The 13,124-nt window shown below is 51.3% G+C and overlaps 1 long non-coding RNA gene across 2 annotated transcripts; it reads right to left on the reverse strand.

Moving 5' to 3' along the window:
• Positions 1-1,791: 1,791 nt before the first annotated feature.
• LOC135324795 (uncharacterized) lies at positions 1,792-10,569 on the reverse strand. Of its 2 annotated transcripts, XR_010386056.1 has the most exons (3): positions 10,522-10,569; positions 5,631-5,714; positions 1,792-3,070 (listed from the first exon to the last, which is right to left on the reverse strand). It is a non-coding gene; the product is annotated as an uncharacterized LOC135324795 (long non-coding RNA). The 2 variants fall into 2 exon arrangements; XR_010386055.1 differs by lacking the exon at positions 10,522-10,569 and having other exon boundaries at positions 5,631-6,235.
• Between the last annotated feature and the right edge of the window lie 2,555 nt (positions 10,570-13,124).

Below are 13,124 nucleotides of genomic sequence, written 5' to 3' on the forward strand. Positions count from 1 at the left end.
TCACAGCAGAGATGGAAAATGCTTCCTGCCCTGTACCAGGGAAAACCAGGGAAATTCCACTGTCCCCAATGACCTATAGGGACTCTTGCATGAGCGGCACATGTCCGGTAAGACACAGACACAGCAGTTCACTGCTGCAGGGCTGAGGAGGCACCGGCACCTGGAACTGCAGCTCCTGGCCTGCCACAGAGCACGACGCGGCCGGCTGGTGGGAACCCCGCTGGCAGAGACCTGCCGCCCGCCCGCCATCGTCACCCAGTAGCCCAGTCTGAGAAGACTACCGCTCCCGGCATGCCGCGCAAAACAACATGGCCGCCCGGAAGCCCAGTGCCGGAAGACTGCTGCTCCCGGCATGCTGGGGGCCGCAGCGCTCGGTGAGGTTTGACGCCGTGGAGATTCCGTTCCGTCCCGCCCCTCTTCCTTCCCGTCCCCCCCTGCCATCCTCCCCAGTCCCCCCGGAAACCGCCGCAGAGCCCCGAGCGCGGCCCCGCGAGCCCCAGCACCGGCCCGAGGCTCCCCCGACACCCCCGCGACTGGCCCCGGCTCAGCTCCGACACTGCCGCTGCCCCCCCGCGACTCTCCCTGGGGCTTCCCCTGCGATTCCTCCTCCCTCTCCCCGACACGCCCCCCGCCCGGCGCTACTCCGCGCAGTAAACCGCACCATAGCCCCGCCGCACCCCCTTCCTCCCCCCACCACGTCCTCGGCCCCCACCGCCCCGGCGCACCGCCACCTCCAGCCCTAGTGCTGTTTCCCCTGGCGCTCCCCGGTTGTGCCGCATCACCCAGGACGCTCCCATCCGCCCGGACCCCCGGCACATGCAGAACCCGCAGCCCCGAGTGTGGCGCCCCCGGGCCCCGCTCACCTCTTCTGGGGGGCAGCTGCTGTGCCGGTCCCAGCAGGCAGTGCTCGGCCATGGCTCCGTTGTCACAGGCTGGCCCCCGCACGAGCTTCCCCCAACTGCAGCCCCAGCTCCGGTGGGTGCCCACCCCCTGCCATGGCCACCAGCCCCACCTGGGGCTCATCCCACCCCCACCAGCTCCCCCTGGCATTCATCCCAGCCCCAGGGCCCACAGCTGCAGCCCATCAGAAACTGGGGAGGGGGCATGGCCATCAGCCCCTTCAGGGACAGCTGGGGCTGCCAGGGCAGCAGAGGCACCCCCACTCCTGAGAGCAGCTTGCTGAAAGCTGAAGGGAAAGCCCTGGGGTGTAGAGAGAGGAAAGGGGAGTAGGCAGAGGACAAGAGAACAAATCGAGAGCTCTGGGTGCAACAAAAGTAGAAAAAGGCAATGATAGAGCAAACACAGTGACTCTGGGGGCATCAAAAGGCAAAGGAAAGGCCCTGGGGGCAAGCCAAAATACAAATGAAGGGCCTTGGTGCACACCAAAGAAGCCATAAGGCATGTCACAGTTCAATGCAGCTGACAGCATGGTGCCTGCAGGCTCCCCCCATCCCCATGGAAACACTGTCTCCCAGCTCCAGGTACATAGGCCCTGGCCCCAGACACACAAGCGACACTGGGGAGTGCCAAAAGCAAATCCAGGAGCAGTCTGGGGACCTCATGCAGCCCTGGAGGGGCTCTGGCTGCCCCCACAATGATGGGAAACCCCCAAGAGCCACAAGGGTCCAGGCAATGCAAGGAAAATTCCCCACAGCTCTGTGAACAGCACTGGGCTCCCTGGGAACCACAGGGACTCCAAAGTACAAGGAACTCAGGGACCAGCTCCCAGCCCTGGACACAATGTGTGAGCTCCTCCCCAGGCATCATCTTCAGGAACGACAGACATGAGCACAAAGAATAAAGCAACTGTTTATTGTTTTACTGTGCAGAAACAACACCTGAAAGCAAGTCTGCCATGGAGCTTGGTGCCAGCATGCTTTCCCTTACCTGTGATACCTGAAGAGTCATCACCACACCAGCATCCATCTGTTTGTCAGGGAAGGGTCAGCTCCTGCTGCTGCCCTTGACATGGCAGGTGTCTGAGTAGCTGACAGCCTACTCCTCTGCTTTTTCCTTCAGGGATAGGATTCAGCTCTGAGAGTTGAGAGGAAAATGCCTGATCCCACCTGTCTGCACTTCTGCCCTGCAAGACACTTCCACAGCTCTCAGCTCACCCATCACATTGCCAGTCTCTGTGATAGGCCAGCGCCATATGCAATCCAGCACTCAGGTCAGTGCAGAGCTGAATGCTGGGTACAGGGGGAAGGTTACCAAGCCCAAAGAAGGGTTCACAGCCTGCTGCTTAGCCTTCGGGGCTTACAGTTTATTATCTAAGGATTTAGCCCTTTTCCTTTATCAGCAAGTCATAAGCCTGAATGTTAAGTGACAAACTGCAAGTCTTAGAACCCCAGTGGTTGCCAAAGCTTTAAAATTTACGGATGGGGTTGGATTTTAAGTTCTGTGCCCTGATCGCTAAATGAGCAAACCGTAACCCTTGACTGATAAAGGCTGAGCCCCACAAAATAAAGTAATAACCCATAACTTCTGAGTGAGAGACCCTCAACAACAAACTAAACAATAAACCTTAAGTGAAAAATCCCAAACCCTCGGCTTTAAGCAAGAAACACCAAAGCACTCATGAGCATGAAAACAGTAAAGAGAAGCCAAGGAGTTTTTCCCGCAGCTTAGGAAGTTTCCCCTTCTTTTAGAAGCATAGCAGAACAGGAAGACACACACCAGGATCGTGTTACAGTTGCTGTTTATAGGCTTGTTTTTTAGCCACCATTCAAATGTGAGCATGTGCAAGAATCACTCCACAGGACTGCACTAAGCTGCACTTCCACTGCACCTACCTGAAAGCCTGCAAGCACTAATTCATCTCCGGGTCAGGCAATTAGTATGTTTGGTCCTCTCAGCTCCGTGGGCAAACAGCCACAGCCAGCGACGCCAGTGACCACACCCAGGGGACAACTGCCTCACACCTCCCAGCCCCGCTCACATACGATGCAGCCCAGGACTTAGCTGTGTCCACACTGCAAGTCAGAGCTCATCCTCCACGGCCGGCCGCGCATCTCTGCAGAGCTCCCAGCTGTGACCAGGCTCCTTTGACTGCCCAGCTGGGCTTTGGCACCTGCAAAGAGGTCAGAGCAGTTCCTGAGAGGCCAGGCAACTGCACAGCCCTTACAGACCTACTCCCTAGTCCAAGGCCTGTGATTGTTCCCACAGTTGTGACCGACCCTCCGTGCTGCTTCAGTCACCCTCTCTGGCTCCATTTCATCAGCAAGATGTCAGAGCAGCTCTCATGGACAGTCAGGCTCACTCAGGCACCCGGCTACCTCCAGCCTTCGCTAGATGGTCCTCTCCTCAGGGAAACTCTGCCTCTGACGGACACTCTCAGAAAGCACTGCCCAGCCAAGGCAGGATAGAAACTAAGGCCTCCAAAAGCTCCATACTCCGGAGAGATGGAGCTGATGGGAAACCGACTCGTGCTACTGGTACTGTAGGTTATGCTTTCGCTGTGTACTATGGTGCTGTTGCTTGTACACATGTAACCCCATTTCTCTGCTATAGCAAAGTTACTTTTGTAGCTGGCTCCTGAAAGAAACCATAACTTGTGAAAGCAAAAAGTCCAGGTAAGACAGTTGCGTACTTAAGACATCAGTTGTGAAGGACCTTTACTCTCAAAGCACAAACAATACTGGAACCCCTGGGCTTCAAAGAAAGAAGCCACCTGGAAGGTGTGTGGCCCAACATTAATAATACTAGAAGCAGAAATTGTTTGGAGGGGGCCAGAGCAGCAAAAAGCAAGGAGTTCCAAGGAAAGAAATGAGCCAGAAGCTATGTAAATGATCGCACTTGCTAAGATAAACTCCAAGCATTCTTCATCAGCAAGCGACAGTGGGGAGGGCAGTGGGGGTGTTGACAGCACAGCACAGCCCCTTGGGAAGCACTAGATCAACAACATGGGTTGAGCTGGAGATGTAGGGAAGACACCAGTTTGCATCAAGGCAGACCTGACAGAAAACTGGGCTCGATGCTGGCGTTGTGATCATGACTCAAGCTGCACCGCGTGGCAGCCCCGTCTGCACACAGGCGGACAAGATGTGGTAACTGCAGACTGCACTGACGAGAAGCAGTCGACAACAGCAGCAGCTCCAGACCGCCCTACCGCAGGCACCTGTCCTAACACCCGAGTACTTGGAGCCTCTGCTGCTCTCTGCCTCCACGACACCTTCCCCAGGAGCCTCTTTGCTGTCTACTACATACCCCACAGCATCTCTGGCCCATTCGTGCTTCCCCCACTGCACAGCCACAGCCCTGTGCCTCTGCAGGCAGAGTCACTGCAGCGGTGTCTGATGTGACCCGAACCAGGCAGACCGATGGCACCCTCTGGGTGCTGCTGATCATTCTCTCTGCTGAGCACCAACCACCTCTTGGCACCTGCCACACTAGACAAAACACACAGAAATGACAGACCTTCAGCTGGACACAGGGACAGGGAGCAGAACAGAAGAAAAGAGGGGTAGAGAGCTTGGCAGAGGGATGGAGAAAGAAAGAGAAGGACAGAAACCTGGCCCCAGGGTCAGGGTGCTGGACTAGAAGGACTAGAAGGAGAGGGCTAGAAGGCCACACAGATGGATGGGGGGCTGCACAGAGGACTGGGGAGCAGAAGAGAGCAAAAGAGGGAAGGGGAGGTGGGCAGAAGAATAAAGAGGGGCAAGGAGGGAAGGGGAGGCAGGCAGAGGGACAGGGAGCAAAAGAGAAGGGAAGAGAATCAAACAGAAGAAGAGGGACTGGAAAAGAGGGACAGGGAGCCGGTCAGAGTGATGGAAAGAGAATGAAAATGATGACTAGCTGGCCAGAAGGGTAGAGAGAGAAAAAGAGGGAGGGGAATTCAGACAGAGAGATGGGATAGAACAGGGGAAAAGAGGGACAGGGAGGCAAACAGATGGATGAGGAGCTGAACAGAGGGATGGAACTAGAGAGAGAGGGCTGGAGAGGCGGGCAGAGGGCCAGGAAGGCAAAGAGAAGTACAGAGAGACAGATGAGAGTGGCAGACGGATGGGGAGCTGGACAGAAGGACAGCAGGCAGGTAGCGGGATAGGGAGAGGAAGAGGATGCTGAAAAGCTGGATAGAGTGATAGGGAGCCAGTTAGAGGGACATAAATACTGACAGAGGGATGGAAAGAGTACAAGAGGGATGGGGAGCTGGCAGAGGAATGAGTAGCTAAACAAAGGGATCGGCACCGGACAGAGCCATGGGGAAAGAAAGAGAAGGATGGCGCGCTGGACAGAGGGACAGGGAGTGGAACTGGATGGATCTGGACAGCCCAGAACAGCACTTGCCACGCTCCAGCCCCACTCGCCTGCCAAGCACAAAGAGGTCTCTGCACACTGCTGTGCCCAAAGTCCGCTTCTGGGCCTGCTTACCTGTTTCCCTACAGCTCCGGGGTGTCTGCGTCTGCAAGAGCCAGCGTGCATGCACAGGCCCAGACGGGGGAGGAACCTTGTGTTCAGTCATGGTATTTTACTACTCCTTGTGCATTAGCCCCTTTCAGATGCTTAACCCCAAATGCCCTCAGCCCTTAACAACTTCAGTACCCATGGCACCTGGTTTCTCTCTGCTCTCAAATCTTCCTTGCTCTTTCCTGTCTTGTTTGAAAACCCTCCCAGACCCCTTCCGTACTTACATGCTTCCTCAAAACAGGATCACTGAAAGCAACAAAATGGGCTGAGCTGCTCCTCTTTGAGTTGCTGGCCCTCAGAACAGCAGCCTGCAAATGAATCAAACCACCAGAGTCACTGGCAGACTCTCCTTTTGGAGCTTTTTCTCCCCACCAAAGCTTTAAGGATGGTTCCCTAACCTGGGCAAATGCAGATCCTCCCTTAAGCACTCTAGCAGTTTTTATTCTGGGGTCCCAAGTCACTGTTATGACATTAAGCAGCAAAGCACAGAAAAGACAGGTGGGGTCACAGCTTATCCATCTAGCCACAAAAATTCCTATTTTAGGCCTCACTGGTTATTCAGTATATGCACACAAGCAAGGTAAATGAGAATACGCAAGCCACAAATACCGCTTGCCCCAACCCCTGTTTTGGAAGCCATGACGACAGTCGGGCTTGCCGTGACAGGGAAGTTAGACTAAGCAGCTGATAGCGATTAATCTTTAGCTGATAGCGATTAATCTTTTGGAAACCCTCTGCATCCACATTTTTGGCACAACCGTGCTCTGCACCTCAGTCAATTCAGACACGCACAAGATCCACTGCTTGTAACACTTGCACAGTAACCCCCCCCCCCCCCCCGGCTCTTTAAGATTAGCACCCATTGTGCCACTTGGATAGATGATAATCTGCTGTCTATTTGTTTCCCTGACGTTACTACTTTAGGGGGGATTGAGCAGATTGAATTACCTCTGTGCTATCAAAGGTAAAAGTCTCCAAGATGGTTACAACCTAGACTGCTGCTGAACAGTCTTTCTCACAGCTGGAGAATTTTTGTTCTGGCCCCAAAGGATGATGCTGCTGGCACCCACTTTCCCTTACCGACGTTTTCTAACAGTGCTGCTCCCATGGAGTCAGCAGGTGAAAAGCACTGCTGAAAAAGGCTTGCCTTGTCCTGGGAATTTGAGGGCAGGAAGTGTTACAGCCACTTACTCCCGGTTAGTGAAAGCAGCGTCACATTCCTTGTTCCAGCTCCGTTCCCGACTTCCTTCCAGTCATTTCCACCATGGTCTGCTGCTACTGGCAAAGCCATGTTAACACTGCTGGAGGAAATTACATCCTCCTAAAATTGCTCCAAGTTGGAACTGATGAGAAGGAGCCTTAATTCCACAAGGCTTTAAGCCTGCTTCTATCTTCTGTCTTCCTGTTTCCGCAAATACCATTGCCAGGTAACTACCTGGGGGTTGCACTAATTGAGCCTTCCTGAAGTTGGTCTCTTAATTTTGCACTTCAGACACTTCTCTCTCTCATTCTCACTTGCACACAGAGGCTCTTCTCACTACCACACAGAGGACCAGAGGTGCGGAGTGACCATGCATGGCTGAGAAAATGGTGCAAGAAAGAGGAATTCCAAATCACTAGGAACTATAGAAACATGTAAAACAGAAGGAACCTAGAGAGGAGGCATGGCCTTCCTCATAAGCAACATGCAATCAGTCTGCTGACATTTACAATTGCAAAAAAAGAAAAGATACAAGAGAGTTGAACCTAAGAATTACAGAAAAGCCAACAAGTGTGAAAAAGGGCCTAGTTTGGGGTGATGCATACTGTAGAAGTAAAGATCTAAAATCTTTGTATTCCTAAGTAAAGCCTAAGGTAAAGAGAAACTAATGGGGCAGCTATAAAAATAAAAATATTTTCAAGTTGCAGGGAGAACATTTGAAGACATTGCGTCGGAGATCATACATTATTACCGATTAGGAAAGGCTAAGAAGAGATCCAAAATAATTATTCTGATGGGGGGGGATTAAGGTAGCCCTCAAAAAGTGGAAGTTATGCTCAGAGGCAGAAAACAGAAGTGGCCACAAACTTTCACTTTAAAGCACAATACCTCAGGCCTGAAAAGAAAAATAGTTTGAGGAAAACAATTTGCAGACAGCATGAGAACTGATGAGTATTTTCTCAGCCATGTGAGGAACTGGAAGACTATCAAAGAGTTTGTAAGGCCAATTGATGGTCAAAACTTAAAGAGGGTACTGAAAGTGGATTTTTTGCACCCGTTTTACTTCAGGCAAACTTGAGAAAGTTCCGGGGGGGGGGGGGGGATGCTCCCCCCCCCACCTGCCATCTGGTGCCAGTTACAAGCAGTCTGCATTCCTGTACTTCACACTCTGAAAGGGAGGATGTCAAGACTCTGAGATAACACCTGCTTGGGCACCAGGACCCTGAGAAACAGCCTCCTCTCACTGCTGGGGCAGTGTTAATTATGGTGGTCTGGACTATCTCCTCCTCATCAGGACCTTGAGAGAGAACACCTGCTTTCACAGCTGGGGGGGTGTTAATCATTGCAGACTGCAATTTACTCCTCCTTACCCCAGCTATGGGATCTCTCCTTGGGACCACCACTGAAAGAGTAAAGCGGTCATTTGCAAACTCCTTTCTTCAGTGCTGAAGAGTGCTCAAGGCAGCTAGCCTGCCATTGGGGGTGTCTGGCCACCCCCTGCACACCCCATGACTGTGGGTGCAATCATCATAACAGTGATGGAGGAGAGTCGAACCCTGCAGTAGCCAAAAGCTAGGGACTGGGACTGTGTGAAGAGAACTGCAACTGGCCTAGTGACTCCACCTTCCCCTGAAGGGTAGAAATAGGTTGACCCCAAAGGCCCTCTTTGGCTCTCTGTGGGTGACAGGGAGCCTGCCAACTTGCAGATCCCCTTGGGACAGGGATGCCCTCCCACAGTTACTTCCCTGGGATTGAGTGTACATTGGCTGCTGAGGCAACGTGTGGATAAGATCAGTTAGAATTGTTTTGCCTCGTTCATTTGTTTGGGTAGTTACAGTTAGTATAAATTAGCTAGCTTTGTCTGTTTACTAAGTAGCTACTGTTAGTGTAATTAGAAAATAAATACTCTAGTTGAGCTAAGTTTCTGTTAATAAGAAGTGTTGCTTTGTACCGTTGTAACTTGTGCAGTAAATTTTGATCTTTGAAACAAGTTGTGCAGTAAATCTCCTCCCCTCCCTCGTGCCACAAGAAACCCACACAGTCCAGAACTGCAAGGTATTGGTTGTTCTGCAACAGCATGCAAAGGCAAGATTGCCGTGCCTTGAGACATTGCCATGAGACACTGTTGTTAGGGGAGCCGTTTTAACACGGTGGCACTGCTGTTAGTAGGCTGTGAGTAGGCCTGGTATAAGTTTCGGGAGGGGAGGAAGCCAAGAGGGGCGCTTGTTCTGGGGCAGCATTAGACATGCAAAGGTAAGACTGGCATGCCTAGAGCTCTTCTCTGTGATCCCTGGTTGGTGGGTGAGCCTTTTTAGCAGGGTAGCACTTGTTAGGGAAATTTCCTACTCTACTCTAGTTTTGGAGAGAAAGAACATGCAAGGTCATGCGCCCTACAAGCAGAACATCTTGCATGACCTTGCCTTAACCATGCTTTTTGTACAAAGTTGAGGAACTGCGAAGAAACCAGTCTAATCCAGCCAGCAGTACGAAAGTGGCTCAAAGGTAGCACCAGGAAAGGTGCAAAATCAGCTAATGAATAATTACAAGATGCACCATCTAAGGCTGGCATGAAACTATCTCATACTATAACATAGCAAGGGAACTGGTAGAACTAAGAATCCTAGATAGTTCTGGCTGGTTATGTAAACGAAAGTCTTGAATATAGAACAATTTACTATCACTTTAAAAGGTGTAACAAAAATATTGCTCAGGGTCCTTCCTGTGCTTCCAGCCAAGAGGCACCTTATAGCTGGCAATAAAACTTTAAAAACTTAGAAATCCGACTCCTGCTGCTCATTACCGGTGCCTGTGAATGAACAAAAGAGAAGAGAGCATTTTAGCAGTTTGGGGACCCAGATATGGGACCCAGGGGGCTTCCAATCTGGTGAGTGCCAGAACCACATTCAACACAGCTGGCCCAGGGTGATTTCACCTGACAGTCCTTGTGGTGTCCATACTCACTAGGGAGGTACTAAAACCGCGTCAGCACGAGTCATGGGGGGGTTCAGTAAGGAAGGTAAAATGGGAAAGGCTTCAGGAAGTAAGGCAAAAGTCTGAGGAACATCCAAGTGATTTTTTTGAATTGCTTGTGGCAAGTCCTATTACGCTATGGAGGGATGTCTGTGGAAAATTTTAGTGAAAGGCTGGCAGCGAGCATATTTGTCCAGCAAGCGGCACCAGATATCTAGAAGTATTTCAGAAAACATGCTCCAGGATGGCAGGAGAGAATTTACAGAAGATACTATCGTTAGCAACTTACATATGTGATGGACGGTCAGAAAAAGGAAGGAAGGAGAAGGAAAGACGAAAGTGGGAGGAAGTGAGTATGTTGGCACCAGCACTGGGAGGATTTCCAAAGGTTAAAAGAAGGGGAATAAATGTGAGAGGATGAGGTCAAAAGGGAAGAGGGACCCGAGGAGCAGGAATGGGTAGGGGACGGTTGGACCCAAATTGATGTGCATATTGTAGGAAATATTGAAAAGAGATTTACAAATGATTACACTGTCAAAAAACACTAAATTGATACAATATGTAGATGACTTGTTGATTGTGAGTACTGATTGTGATTTTTTTTTTTTTTTTTTGGGCTGGATACTAAAATATTGTTGTGTGCTCTAACAGAAAAGGGACATAAAGTCTCTCTTGCCAAAATGCAGTTGTACCAGTGTCGCGGCCCAAAAGGAGTCGTTCAGGACAACCTCCCTCCTCTTGGGACCAACGACAAAGTTCATGATGCCCTTGGACTGAATTAAGGTGAAACGACACCAGCCAACCAGTTTTAAGATTTAGTAACACAAAGTTAAGGCATGTGGTCAAATAGGATCAACTAGGTAGACAAGTCCCGTGTCAACAAAAAGGAGGGAAAAAGAGAGAAAAAGGGGAAAAGAGAGAGAGAGGGGAAAAGAGATCACCACCCGTGGATCCAGCGGCGTCCCCTTGGTCCTCTTCCTTTGGGAGTCTCAGCAGTGGGGGGGGGGGGGGGGTAAAGGGGGGGGCTCCCGTCTGGTGGTAGGTGGGTCCTCTTCACCCGCCGCTCTGAGTCCAGTGATGTTCTGCTGACTCCACTCCAGTCCTTCACTCGTCACAAACAAGCCCCACCCCCTTCACCCAGTCTGCAGTTTTTATAGGTTCTTGCCCCGCCTCTGGGAGGTGCTTCCTCACTCCCCATGCAGATTAGCGGTCATGCGCAGTCCGCCCTTCCGGAACCTTCCAGAAATGGGCTGGGGGCATCGGGGGGGGGGGGGGTCTCCTGCTCATGCGCAGATGGCAAATGAGTACGTGCGGTTCGTGCCAGGCATGCTGTTCCCCTAGAGACGACCTTCTGCCCTTTTCACGCCCTTTTTCCCCTGTGCAGGTGCAAGAGGTTTTTCACCTCGCAGACGGCTCCCCGGGGCGCCGGTGTGGCCTTGCCCAATGCGCCTTGGCAGCGGCGGCTCTGCAGCAGCGGCAGCAATGTCGAGACAAAACCGCACTTAGTACCGGTTCTCTACAACCAGCAACAAACTAATTATTTGGGAAGGATAATTTAGTCCTCTCTCAGGAGAGAGATTGATATCATCAGAGTGAATACAAGCAATCCAAGAAATACCAGTCCCTCAGATGAAAAGGCAGGTTAGGGCCTTTTCAGGTACATTAGGATTTAATAGGTATTAGGTTTCACTATTCACTAGGTTTAGTGAAAAAAGCAAAGGCATTAACACAGTTAACTAAAGATAGTGAACCAGATTTAGTGGTGTGGACTCCAGAGGTGGAAAAAGCATTTAAAGAGTTAAAGCAGGCAGTTCTGAAAGCTCCCTCTTTAGCATTACTGGACTATGGAAAGTCCTTTGTGTTATATTAGAATGAACGAAAGGGAATCGCAAGCAATGTTCTAGTTGGGAAAACTGCCCAGGGCTGGTGTGTGATAGCTTATTCTTCAGCGCAGCTGGATCTGGTAGTTCAAGGAATGACTGCATGCTCTAGGACTGTAGTGGCAATGGCTACAATGATTCAGAAGGTGAGGAATAGTGTTTCAGGACACCCTTTAACTGTAATGGTGCCTCATGCAGTGAAAATTGTCCTGACCCAGCAGGGTCACTCATTAGTTACCCACTAATGGTTGCATTGGTCTGAGCTAGTTTTCTGCGCTGAACCAAATGTGGTTTTAGAACAGTGTGATATGCTAAACCCAGCTACTTTGCTACCAGAAAGACTGCAACCCAAAGAAAAAGTAATTCACAGTTGTCTGGAAGTGACAGACTTGAGGCCAACCATTCCACCTACTCTGAAAGAAGAGCCCCTGCGCAATCTGGATTTACTCTTGTTCTGTGATAGATCATCATCCTATGAAAAGGGTCAAAGGGCTGCAGGGTATGCAGTAGCTATGCAACATATAGGACTGGAAGCTGGATCCCCTCGAGGACGATTTGGGGCTCAGGCAGCAGAATTGATAGCCTTAACCCGAGCATGTATTATAGCCACAAATAAGACTGCTAATATCGATATGGACTCCAAATAGGCTTTGGAACTGGTATTTGGAACGGGAATAGTTTGGAAAGAGAGAGGCTTCTCAACGGCAGTAAGACACCAAATAGCCCACTGACATCAGATTTTAGAGGAATTGAACTATCTGAAGGGAGGCTGTGAAGAGGATGAGGCCAGACTCTTCTCAGTGGTACCCAGGGGCAGGATGAGAGGCAGTGGGCACAAACAGAAGCACAGGAAGTTCCGCCTGAACATCAGGAAAAAAATTCTTTACTGAACGGGTGACTGAGCCTTCAAAGAGGCCGTCCAGAGAGGTTGTGGTGTCTCCATCCTTGAGGTACTCAGAAGCCATCTAGACAACATCCTGGGCAATGTGCTCTCGGTGACCCTGCTGAAGCAGGGAGGTTGGACTAGAAGCTTTCCAGAGGTTTCTTCCATCCTCAACTGTTCTTGGATTCTGTGATGGCCCTGGCGGGTGCTTTGTCTTCTGGTGGTGCTTGCTTGTCTTCCGGGGCTAAAGGCAAGGGCCTTGTGCAGGTTACAAAGCTTGTTCCTGCTATCAATTCCTGGAGTTGTGATCTTTGTCAAAAAAAGCATCCCTTGGGGCTGCAGGCCTGCTTTTTGGTAGCAGTGGGAGGCTTAGTTCCCATCAGTGTTAGTGGACTTAGAGAAGGGCTGTTCCTCTCCCAGCACAGCACTTCTTACCAGAGTGCTCCCCAGAACAAACCTTGTGGGAGCCTATTTGTGCTGAACAGGAGCAGCAGCTGGGGCTGCCCAGGAAGGGCTGGGGCTCAACGGCTGCCCCATCTGCTTTGCCGACTCTTACGGCACACATGATGCTCCAGCCCTTTGCAGCATGCTGTCTCTTTGGGTGCCCTCCTGGCATCTGCCGGGACTTTACACGCTCCATCTAGGCTCTCCTGCCTGTGCTCCCAGTGCATGCTGGGCTATGGGGCTGGGAACACCCATGGCCAAGCTCAGGACTGGCAGGAGCTGCCCCTCCAATGTTCCTCTCCCCCAGGGCTGCCTGCAGGAGACTTTCTCAGCAGTGGTG

The sequence above is a fragment of the Dromaius novaehollandiae genome, chromosome Z, assembly GCF_036370855.1.
Source record: "Dromaius novaehollandiae isolate bDroNov1 chromosome Z, bDroNov1.hap1, whole genome shotgun sequence".
Classification (NCBI taxonomy): Eukaryota; Metazoa; Chordata; class Aves; order Casuariiformes; family Dromaiidae; genus Dromaius; species Dromaius novaehollandiae.